Source organism: Vombatus ursinus, unplaced genomic scaffold (genome assembly GCF_900497805.2).
Source record: "Vombatus ursinus unplaced genomic scaffold, bare-nosed wombat genome assembly UNPS02014973.1, whole genome shotgun sequence".
Classification (NCBI taxonomy): Eukaryota; Metazoa; Chordata; class Mammalia; order Diprotodontia; family Vombatidae; genus Vombatus; species Vombatus ursinus.
This window is the reverse complement of record NW_020954751.1, coordinates 8,276,116-8,288,044: the sequence shown is the minus strand read 5'-3', so window position 1 is coordinate 8,288,044 and position 11,929 is coordinate 8,276,116.

Genomic DNA, 11,929 nt, shown 5'->3' with positions numbered 1-11,929 from the left:
CACACACACACACACACACACACACACACACACACACACACACACACCAGAGCCTACCTTTCTTAGCCCTTTCCGTCTACCCTTCAGGTTGCCTACTGAAGTCATAGTTGCCCTCTGTCTTCCCTAGCTTAGGAGGAACAATCTCATTAACTTATTCACACTAATCTTATAAGGACTTTTCATTTATGACCTTATCCACACATATATTCATTAAAAAAGAAAGAGAGAAAAAATACATAAGACAATGGAATAAATTGTTAATAGTAGAATTTCAAGCATCTATAAGGAAAACATTTTTAGGGTAGGGGTCCATCTAAGGACTCCTCAAATCATATCACTTTAGTATTAGTATTAGTATTATAACTCATTAAGACATAGCATCTTTAAAATTTTTATTTTATTTTTAATTTATGAATAAAACAAGCATTTCCATAACAGTATAATTAAAAAAAAATTGCACATGAAACTGAAAATCTGTAATGTACAATTTGCTATTCCTTTTAAATATATAATAAAGTTATCATGTAAATTTCTCTTTTTTTCCTTTTTTTCTCTCCTCCCCCCCCATGATTACCATTAGCATGTTTTTTTTTTTTTTTGTGAGGCAATCGGAGTTAAGTGACTTGCCCAGGATCACACAGCTAGTAAGTGTCAAGTGTCTGAGGTCACATTTGAACTCACGTCCTCCTGATTCCAAGGCTGGAGCTCTATTTACTGCACCCATCTAGCTGCCCCTACCATTAGGATCTTAAGGTTTCCAAATCACTTTCTTCACAGCAATTTCATGAAGTCATCATGTATTAACATCCCCATTTGACCAATGAGGAAACCAAGGCTCAGAGAGTTTAATTTCATCAAGGTCAAGGTCAAATAGCTACTAAGTCTGTTCATCTACATCCATGGCTGGGGCAGCTGTTGCTTTTTTCCCTCCTCATGGCTGAATTTCCCTCACCTGGTCTCAGCTCATTTCCTCTTATCATTTTCTACCAAAGTTTTTGGCTCTAATCTGAACTATTAGAAGGAGCCTAAATAAAACATTTAAACAGTTTCAATGAAGTCAAGACAGTTCAGGGAAAAGGACAATTGAACTGAAACAAGAGGAGCCAAGTTTAAATCCTAGGTGCAATTTACTGGCGTATTACTAGGAAGAAGTCATTTAATCTCTTTGACCCTATTTTTTTCCTCGTCTGTAAAACATTGTGGAGGGGAATTGGGGAAGGTCTTATGGAGGGTGGATGTAGCAAATGGCCTATAAGTTCCCTTCCACCCCTAAATATATGACCTCAAAATGAGGATTAAAGAAAATTGAGATTATAATGAAGTCAGAATGTGTCCATGTATCATGTATCCGTTTTACAAATCACAAATCACAGAATAAGGTAGATAAGCTAAGCATCCTAATATAGGTTTTACATTTATCTCATTTGAGTGTCACAACAACCCTGAGAGGTAGGCACCCTTATTATTTCCATTTTACAGATGAAGAAACAGACAGGCAGACAGAGGCAGACAGAGGTGAAGTGACTTGCCCAGAGTCACACAGCTAATAAATGTCTGAGGATGGATTTGAATGCCTCTGTGCCACCTGTCTATTATACTGAAATGTAATACATATGATACTTGAGTTATATATAAAACATTATAAGGTCATAATTGGATATATATTTTAATATATAAGTATATGTAATACTTACACTGGGTTCAAAAAAATTAACTTCATAAGAATAGAACAGAGCAGGCATAGCTAGACAGGAGTTTATCTGAAAAACTTTAAAATTTTAGTACTCTGAAAGCTTAATGTGACTCAACTGCATGCTATGACATATAGATGCTTTAAGGCAGCTCTATGAGTGGCATAGTGGATAGAAGGCCTGAAGTCAGGAAGACCTGAGTTAAAATTTGGCCTCAGACACTTATTAGCTGTGTGATCCTGGGCAAGTCACTTAACCTCTGTTTGTCTCAGTTTCTTCATGTGTAAAATGAGTTGGAGAAGGAAATGACAAACTACTCCAATGTCTTTGCCAAGAGAAACCCCAAATGAGGTCGCGAAGAATTGGACATAACTGAAATGACTGAATAACAACAAAATCAGGATAATAACACCATATACATTCCAAAGTTGTTCTGAGGATCACACAAGATAATACTTGTGGGGTTTTTTAATTTATTTTATTCTGAACTTAAGAAATAAAACAAGCATTTCTATAACATAGTAAAATAGGGGGGAAAATGATTGTACATGAAACTACAATCTATTATGTACAACTGTTTTTAAATATATACAGTTATCCTTTCCACATCACATTTTAGATATATCATGGGTAAGCAAAAAAAAAATCAAATGGGAATTTTGAAGGAGTTTTGTGGAAGTCACAACAACATGTAAAGGCCAGCAGATGATACAGAGCCTATGACCAATACTAAACCCAAATTTTAGGATAGGGTACTATAAACGCTCTATAAAACAAAAAGAAAAAATTCAGACTTCTCTGATGTGAAGGGAGCCAAAAAATTTTACATGGATTTTCCAGATGCGTCGGGGGAGTGATTGTGCCCTTAACCCCCGTGATGTAGAAGAGATAACTGTAATAACGTTATCATGTAACTTTGGTTTTTTCCCTTTTTTTTTCTCCCCAGCACTCCACCACCACCACCATTCTTTGTAAAGCCTGGCACATAGTAGGTGCTATATAAATGCTTATTCCCTTCCCCTTGTGACAGCCAAAAAAAGCCCCTAAATATAGGCTGCATAAAGAGAGGCATACAGTCCTAGATTACAGTCCAAGTTGTGCTGAATTGTGCCCTGCTGAGACCACAAATGGAACAGCATGTCCAGTTCTAGGTGCCACGTTTCATTTTTTTTTTCTTTCTTTCTTTTTTTTTTTTTAGGCAATTGGGGTTAAGTGACTTGGCCAGGATCACACAGCTAGTAAGTGTCAAGTGTTTGGTCTGAGGCCAGATTTGAACTCAGGTCCTCCTGACTTCAGGGCCGGTGCTCTATCCAGATGCCACATTTCAAGAAGGACCTTAACAAGTAGAGTGAGTACACAGAAGGGCAACCAGGATATTGACCAGTACCTGGCCATGAAGATCAGTTGAATGAACTGAGAACATTTAACTTGTAGAGAAGAAGACAATGAGAACATGGTAAATGTCTTCCGGTGTTTGAAAGGATGTCACCTGAAGGAAGGATTAGACCTGGTCTGCTTGATCTAGGAGGACAGAACCAGGAACAGTGGGGAAGAGGTTGTAAAGAGACAAGCCAGCTCCAGCATACTCCTGTCTTACCCCAATTACTTGAGCAACGAGGGAGACACCAAGAGGATGCTGTGATGTCCGTTGTTCTTAGAGTTTCTGTCCAATCTTCTTTTGTTCAGTTATTCAGGGAAAGTGGAATAATAATAGACTGAACTTGAAGTCTGTAAGACCTGCATTCAAGACCTGCCTCAGACACTTAACTGTCTGTGTGACCCTGGACCGTCTCTGCCTCCTCTGTAAAATGAGAAGGTTGGACTCTGAGGCCTCTAAGGTCCCTTCTACTTCAAAATCTACGATCCTGTGAAGAATCAGAATGCCACAGCTGAAGTTCAGATATCACCAAGCCCAAGCCATGACCAAGCAAGATTCCTTCCTATAACAGATCAGTTTCTACTTGAATACTTTGAGTGATTGGGAAGACACTACTTTGCAAGACTTCACCTTTGTTGTCGTAGTTGTTTAGTTGTTTTTCAGTCATGTCCAACTCTTCATGACCCCTTTTTGGGGTTTGCCATTTCCTTCTCCAGTTTATTTTACAAATGAGGAAACTGAGGCCAACAGGGTTAAGTGACTTACCAGGGTCATATAGCTAGTAAGTGTCTGAGGCCAGATTCGACTTCAGGAAAATGAGTCTTCCTGACTCCAAGCCCCGTACTCTATCCCCTGAGCCACCTAGCTGCCCCATTCTGCTTTTGGACAGTTCTAATGGTGAGGATGTTCGTCTTTATATCAGCTTAAACCTGCTTCTGCAACTTCCATTTATTTTATCGTTCTGCCTTGTATGAGCAAAGTAGAAAAATCAGTGGGAGTGGGAAAAGTTCTGAATTTTAAGTCAGAGTCTCTGAGTTCAAATCTCATCTCTGCCACTGATTACTAGGTGACCTTGAGGTAGTCTCTAAACCCCTTTGGGGCCCAGTTTCTACCTTCAAAAAATGAAAAGGCTGGCTAACTAACTTACTAACTAGCACTGAATCCTAGGATAGGAGATGTATTCTCCCTTTCATATGACAGCCTTCTAAATACTTGAAGACAGCCATCCTCCCACTTTTTCGTTCCTTCCCCCCACACCACTCCCCCATCCCAGTCTTCCAACTAGCATTCTCCTGTGTTCCAACTGTCCTCCATCCCTGGCTGAGCTGTCAGTCAGCATCAGGCCAGCCAGCTTCCTATTCCAATTGGCTGTTCTGCCAGTCACTGGCTGGCCTGATGCTGATTGACAGCTCAGTCAGCCACCAGCATTTGTGGAAAGAGAGTGGGGTGGTCCAAAATTCTTGCTGTAGCCCTGCTGGTAATCTAATTTAGAGGAAGTCTTCCAGACATTGCTAGGCTTTGCCAAACAAGGATTGTAGTATTGATAGACTGGCCAATGGCCTTTGACTCCATGGATACAAGAAGTTAGTTTAATTTTTTTTAAGGGAAAAAAGTGTTAACGAATCCTCTAGCCTGCAGGAAGCAGTTTCCCTGCACCAAGGCCCTCTTTCTCTTAGCTTTTATCCCAGGAAATGCACAGACAAATTAAAAAGGAACTCATCTCCCTGGTCCTGAGGTGGGATCACAGAGAGATGACTCAGAAGGGGGTTCTGACACCAGGTGTTGCCTTAGATAAGGAAAGCCCTGGCACGTGCCTGCCCTCCACCCTCCACCCCTATCTAACTGCAGACACCTCCTTAGCTACAGGGATTTTCCTCTCAGTCACAGGCCCTGGAGCAAGACAGCAAAATTGGGAGTCTGGCTGTGAGCTCTATACTGATGCCTCAAACATCAGACCTGGGTTAATTCAGTTTGGAAGAGATTGCCTTAAAAGAAACAGGCAAGACAAAATGCAGCACATTAGGGTGATAAAGGTGAAAAATTTAAGGCATCACCTTGGCAAGCAGGCTTGAAAGTCAAAGATTATTATTAAATTATTAATAAACACCTTATTAATTAAAATTAAAGTTATGAATAAACACCTACTATCTAAGTGCTGGGAATACAGGAGGTTGCATTATAAGGGGACCAACAACCTTCTAGTTTGTTTAAGAGAAGAAACCTGAAGTGTCCCTAAGAGGTTAACCCAGGGTCACACAGTTAGTATGTGAGGTGGGATTCAAATTCACTGAGTCTAGCACTCTACCTATATGCCATGCTGTGACCTGCCCCAGATCACACAGGTGGTATTAGAGATGGGATTTGAACCCAGACCCTCTGACTCCAGAGCCAGTGCTCTTTCCACTGCACCAAGTTCTTAGCCCCCATTTGGAAGTTTTCTCCTTCTTCAGTCTGTTGGATTTATGACCATCTTGTTTGTATCAAACAATATGGTGGCAGCTAGGTGGCATAATGGAGAGAAAGCTGACCCTGGAGTCTGGAAGACCTGAGTTCAAATCCAGCCTTAGTAGCTTATTAATGTGACCCCAGGGCAAATCCCTTATGTTTCCTCAACTGTAAGATGGGGATAATAATGGCACCACCTACTAGGGTTTTTGTGAGGGTCAAATGAGATAATATTTGTAAAGCACTTGCACAGAGCTGAGCACATATCTAGTGCTCTGTAAATTTCAATTCTCTTCCCCTTTCTTCTCTATCAGTGAATCAATAAGCATTTGTTAAGACCTACTATATGTCCAATCAGGAAGACTCATCTTCCTAAGTTCAAATCTGGCCTCAGACACTTACTAGCCTGTTAACCCTGTTTGCCTCAGTTTCCTCATCTGTAAAATGAGCAGGAGAAGGAAATGACAAACCATTGCAGTATCTTTGCCAAGAAAACCCCGAACAAGGTCAGACATAACTGAAACGACTGAACAGCAGCAGTGCTATGTGTCCAATAGTTTCCTGAGCACCATAAGTGCTATTGATACAAAGAAAGATGAGGAGTTCCTGCCCTCTAGGAGCTTACATTCTAATGTGTGATTTTGGGTAAGTCACCTACCTGGGCTTCAGTTTCCTCATATGTAAACTAAGGAGGTTGGCCTAAATGGACTCTAAGGACCCTTCAATCTCTGACATCCCTTGGACATATCTAGCTTGCTAATAATGCCCTTCCTAAAATGTGGTGTCTAGAACTAAATATAATTCTCCTGATGTGGTCTGACCAGGATCATGCATCGAATGTAGGGTTCAAACTAGAAAGATGATGCTTTTTCATTTCTGCAGTATGGCTTAATGGATAGAGGGCTGGCCTTAAGACCAGGAAGACATGAGTGCAGTCCCTGCTTCAGACACAAATCTTCCCTATCTCCATGAGTATGGCATTTAATTAATTTACCTCTGAGCAGAGCCTAGCTACAGGAACTATGAAGAGATCTTAATTTATACACTACTCTTGCTAACATTCCCAGCATTCATTTCCTTGATGATCCCCTAGCAATGGCTATAGATATCCTGCACTGAAAAGCATTTCCTTCTGTTTGCTCTAATTGATTGCTTTTAATTTCACTGAGTGCCCCTTTATTCTTATAGCTCTTGACAAGGTTAGGAGGCTAACTGTCTGAGTCTAGCTACTCTGATAGGAAATTTGTATGGGCTGGGGTAAGGGGAATCGAAGGGCATGGAAGAGATGGGGAAGAGCAAATCCACTTTGCAAAGACAATCTTATTATGTAGATAAAGCATAAGAAGGCATAAAGCAAACAAAAGCCCCTCTTCTTGAAATATTGATGGATTTATCCTCGTATCTCCTCCAAGGCCTACTAGAGTGTTTTGCACATAGTAAGAGCTTAATAAATGCTTTTATATTCATTGATTCACAGTGAATTCAAGGAGCAGAACCTTAATAAATGTTGGTTAAATGAAGCCACTAGAATTGTGGATTCTTTCTCTAGCTCCACAAATAGAGATGAGTAGGTCAGCTAGTGATACAGTGAATAAAAGGTCTGCCTTCAAACCCTACCTCAGACACTAGCTGTGTGACCCAAGGGAAGTGACTTCATCTCTGTCTGCCTCAGTTTCCTCATCTATAAAATAGGAATGATAATAATAGAACTTACCTCCCAGGGTTGTTGTGAGGATCACATGTGATAAAATTTACAAAGTGTTTTGAAAACCTTAAGGTACTATATAAATGCCAGTTATTATTATTATTATTTTAAAGAACAGAAGGAAGAGACCTTAGAAATCATCTGCTTCAATAGTTCTGAATCTAAGATCCAGGAACTTATAAAAGAAATGGTAAAACTATATTTCAATATGATTGGTTTCCTATGTAAGCCTGCATAGTTTACTTTATGCATTTAAAAACATCTTTCTGCACAGGAGTCCCTAAACTTTACCAGACTGCTACAACCTGATCTAGTCCAGCCTCCCAATTCTCTTTACAGTATCCCTGACAGGGCAGTCATCCAGCCTCTGTTCAAATACCTTCAGTGATGGTGAGCTCACTACTTTCCAACTCCCTCACTTCATTCATCAGGAAACTATAGTCCAAAGCTTACATGACTTGCCCTAAGTCATACAACCAGTTAATGGCAAGAAGTAATAATATCCAAGTATTCTGATGCCCAAGCCAGTCCTGGCATAATTAGCCTCCAAATGACTCATCAAGTGACCAGTGCTGACCAGGTCTGGAATTTCTTCAAATCAAGACAAAGTCTCACTCTTGGTTGATGTAACCACATGGTTAATGCAAATTACCTGGAGAATACTCATTCATACAAGAAAGATGCAAGATGTGCACCCCCATGTCACCACAATCCTATGATCCTATAAACTTTACTTTTTTCCCTATTAAATTTCATTTATTAAATGTAGCACACTAATTTTGTTGTTCAGTTATTTCCAACTCTTCATGACCCCATTTGGGATTGTCTTAGCAAAGACTCTAGAGTGGTTTGCTATTTCCTTCTCCAATTCATTTTACAGATGAGGAAACTGAGGCAAACAGGGTTAAATGACTTGCTCAAGGTCACATAGCTAGTTAAGTATCTGAAGCCAGATTTGATCTCGGGTCTGCCTGACTCTAGGCTCAGTGCTCTATCCATTGGGCAATCTAGCTGCCCAAGAACACTAATTCAGCCTATAAAGGTCTTCTTTCTCAATCCAGACTCTGAAATTCACTATGGTAGCCTGCCAGCTTCATATCATCTGCCATTCTCTTCACCACCTCTACCTCAAAAAAGCTTCTTGCCTATTGTGATAGCATGAGACTTATGCTTTAAATAGGGGTTGGACTAACTGATAGGATCTGGGTTCAAATTTTGCTCCTGGCACTTTCAAATCAATCAGATTAAGTGCCTATTATGCGCCAGGAACTGTGCTAAACTGACTTCCTGTGTAACTCTGGAAATGTCATTTATCCTCCTGGGTCCTCATTTTCCTCATATGTAAAATGATGGTATGGGAAATAGTTTAAGGTCTCTTCCATCTCGAGATACTATAGCTGCTGATATGCCTTGCAATTTTATAATTATATGATTCTGCATAGAGAGACAAGGTGGCTGAATGGACAAAAGGCTAGCATCAGAGCCAGGAAGACTTGGCTTTAACATTTGCCTCTGACACATACTGGCTTTGTGACCTTGGGCAAGTTGTGTGACCTCTTAGTGCCCTAAATCAGTGGTATAAAACTCAAATAAAAATGAATCCCTGCTGCACCTCATATTAACTTAGAAAACCACAAATTAAAATTATCTATGTTTTGTTGTACTTTTATTTATTTTGTTAAATATTTCCTAATTACATTTTAATCTGGTTCCCTCCACATGGGGGGTTAGGGGATGGTCCCCAGTCCTCCCATTTGACATTTCTGCCCTAGGCAACCCTCTCAGTGTATGCAGAGAAGGTATAGCCCAACATTGGTAGAAGAAGCTTCTTCAAACAGGAGCTGCCTATACCATTGAAATCACAGTCCAATATCTATATCTTATGATTCTATTTGATAGAGCAGCTAGGTGGTACAGTAGATAGAATGCTGAGCGTAAAGTCAGAAAGATTCATCTTCGTGAGTTCAAATCTGGCCTCAGACACTTTACTAACTGTGTGACCCTAGGCAAGTCACGTAACCCTGTTTGCCTCAGTTCCTCATCTATAAAATGAGCTGGAGGAGGAAATGGCAAACCTCTCCAGTACTTTTACCAAGAAAACCCCAAATGGGGTCAACAAAGAGTTGAACATGACTAAAACAACCAAACAACAACAAACAGAGGTCATAAAGGGAAGAAAATATTCAGTTAAATTAAACTGTACAACTCCGTGAGGAAATCCAAATACAACCTAGGCATTCAATTTTGTCTAGAAAACAGACTCATTAAGGGTAGTCCAAAGATCTTAGGGGTTATGTAGCTTTATAATGACCTCAAGAATCTTTTAATGATCTAATTATAAATAGATTCAGATATGACTAACCACAAGGGTTGATAACATTCCTTTCATGTCAGGACAACACACGGACATTCGTAAGCCACTCTGTCTCTACATAAATCTCCCCTGCTTCTTCTGAGGGCAGAGGTCCAGTCCAAAAAGCCTGCATCTTTGTCTTAATTAAGTCATTTATTTCATTTCTGCTAAGTGGCATAAAAATTCCTGGTTCTTTTGATGATCTCATCAGTTCCAAATGGTTCAATTATCATCTGTATGCAAATGATTCTCAGATCTATATATCTCTTCTAAGCTTCTCTCTTACATCACTCTTACATCTTAATAAATCTAAAATTGAATGGCTCCTAGGCATCTCAAATTCAATATGTCCAAAACAGAACTCTTTATCTTTCTCCCCACACCCTCCCCTTTTCCTAACTTCCTTATTCCTGTCAAGGGCACTACTGTCCTCTCAATTATCCAGAACCTCATCCTTGATTCCTTACTTGCATTCAACCCCCACATCCAATATGTCTCATCATTACTACCTTCATAACATTTCTTGTCTATTTCCCCTTCTCTCCATTCACATAGCCACCATCTGAATTCAGGTGTCTATCACCTCTCACCTGGTTTATTGCAACAGCCTCTTAACTGGTCCTTTTGCCTTAAGTCTCTTCCCATTCAGATCTGTCCTCTACACAATTGCCAAAGTGATTTTCCTAAAGTATAGATCTGACCAGGTCACTCCCTTTTTAATAAATTCCAATGGTTCCCTATTACCTTCAAGATTAAATATAAAAGTCTCTGATTTAAATGCCTTTACAACCAGCCCCTTCTTACCTTTTTTGTCTTCTTACACTTTAATACTCCCCACATATTCTGCTATCCATCTACATTGTCCCTCATGACATTCCTTGTACAAGACACATATCTTTCAACTCCCATTTCCAGACTCCATGCCTTTTCCTTAGCTATCCCCCATGCCTAGAATACTCTGCCTCCACACAAGTTTCTGGCCTCCCTAGCTTCCTTCAAAACTCAGCTTAAATTCTACCTTCTGTAGGAGGTCATTTCCACTCTGCTTCTCCATCCTTCCTCATTTCCCTTCCCCTTCTCACTGCTAGTGCTTTCCATTTAAGATCATCTTCCATTTTCACTTATATATCCTAGATGTATAGAGTTATTTACATATTGTCTTCCCCATTAACATGTAAACTTCTTGAGAACAGAGACTATGTTTTTGCCTTTCTTTGTATTCCCATCACTTGATTTAGTTCCTGGCATATAATAAGTACTTGATAAATGCTTTATGGCTTTCTGTCTGATTGACAATGGTGGGAAACACAAATTAAATCCCCAGGCATTTAGGTTTTGTTAATAATAACCTATATTTACATAACACCTTATAAAAACAAAGCCTTCCTTTATAGATGGCAGAAATTGGGTTTCCAGCTCACTCCACTCCCCATCTCAGCTGTACTTGGTTTCAACTCCATAAAACAAGATGCCCCCACATCCAACCTCGGGTATCCCTCCCTTTACAGCTTCCCCCATTAAATTGTAAGCTCCTTGAGGAGCAGGAGCTAACTTTCTTTTTCTTATTGATTCATGTATTTAGTTAGCACTTAGTACAGTTCCTGGCATATAGAAGGCATTTAATAAATGTTTATTGAATTGAATTGAAAAAGGTCTGGATTTGAAGTCAAGAGAATAGAAAGTGAATCCTGGCTCCAATATTCATGAGTTTTGTGAAAGTTATGTCCCAGTGCATTCCAATAGTCTTGGTACTTAAGAAATTTCATAAAGAATTACCCAAACCAATAATTCATAAAGCAATGTACCTTTTATTATGGCATGCTTTACTTACACCAAGGACAATATAGGACCTTCCTTAAGTCACCCAGAGATATGAAGAATTTGGCATAAAGGAAGAGGGGTTCAGGGCAAAGGATACCACTTGGTGTCAGTCAATGGATGGGAATGAAGATAGGAGGAGCAGGTCTTTGCTGAAGGTACATCAACATGGTTTGATGAACTTTTCAGGCCCTGGTAGGAGGAAGAAGGGTGTTCATTAATGATCCTTTGAGAAACTCCCTAATGACATATTTGAACCCATCACAGTCAAGTTATGCCAAACTTCCATCATTATTCCTAGCTGATAAACAGGGATGCCTGGGTCTTTATTATTTCCATATCAGAGTAGCTCATTGTTCCATGGTGGTCAGACTTTCTGTAGAAATGGAAAACCAATTCCAGTTCCTTATTTGCTTCAAGTATTATAGATGGGGGAGCATATCAGGAGCTGATAAATGTCTAATCTGACTTCATCAAGAGGAGACTTTCCAATAGGTCAGTACAAATAGCTAGTAAGGATGTTTACATGAGAATGTGGC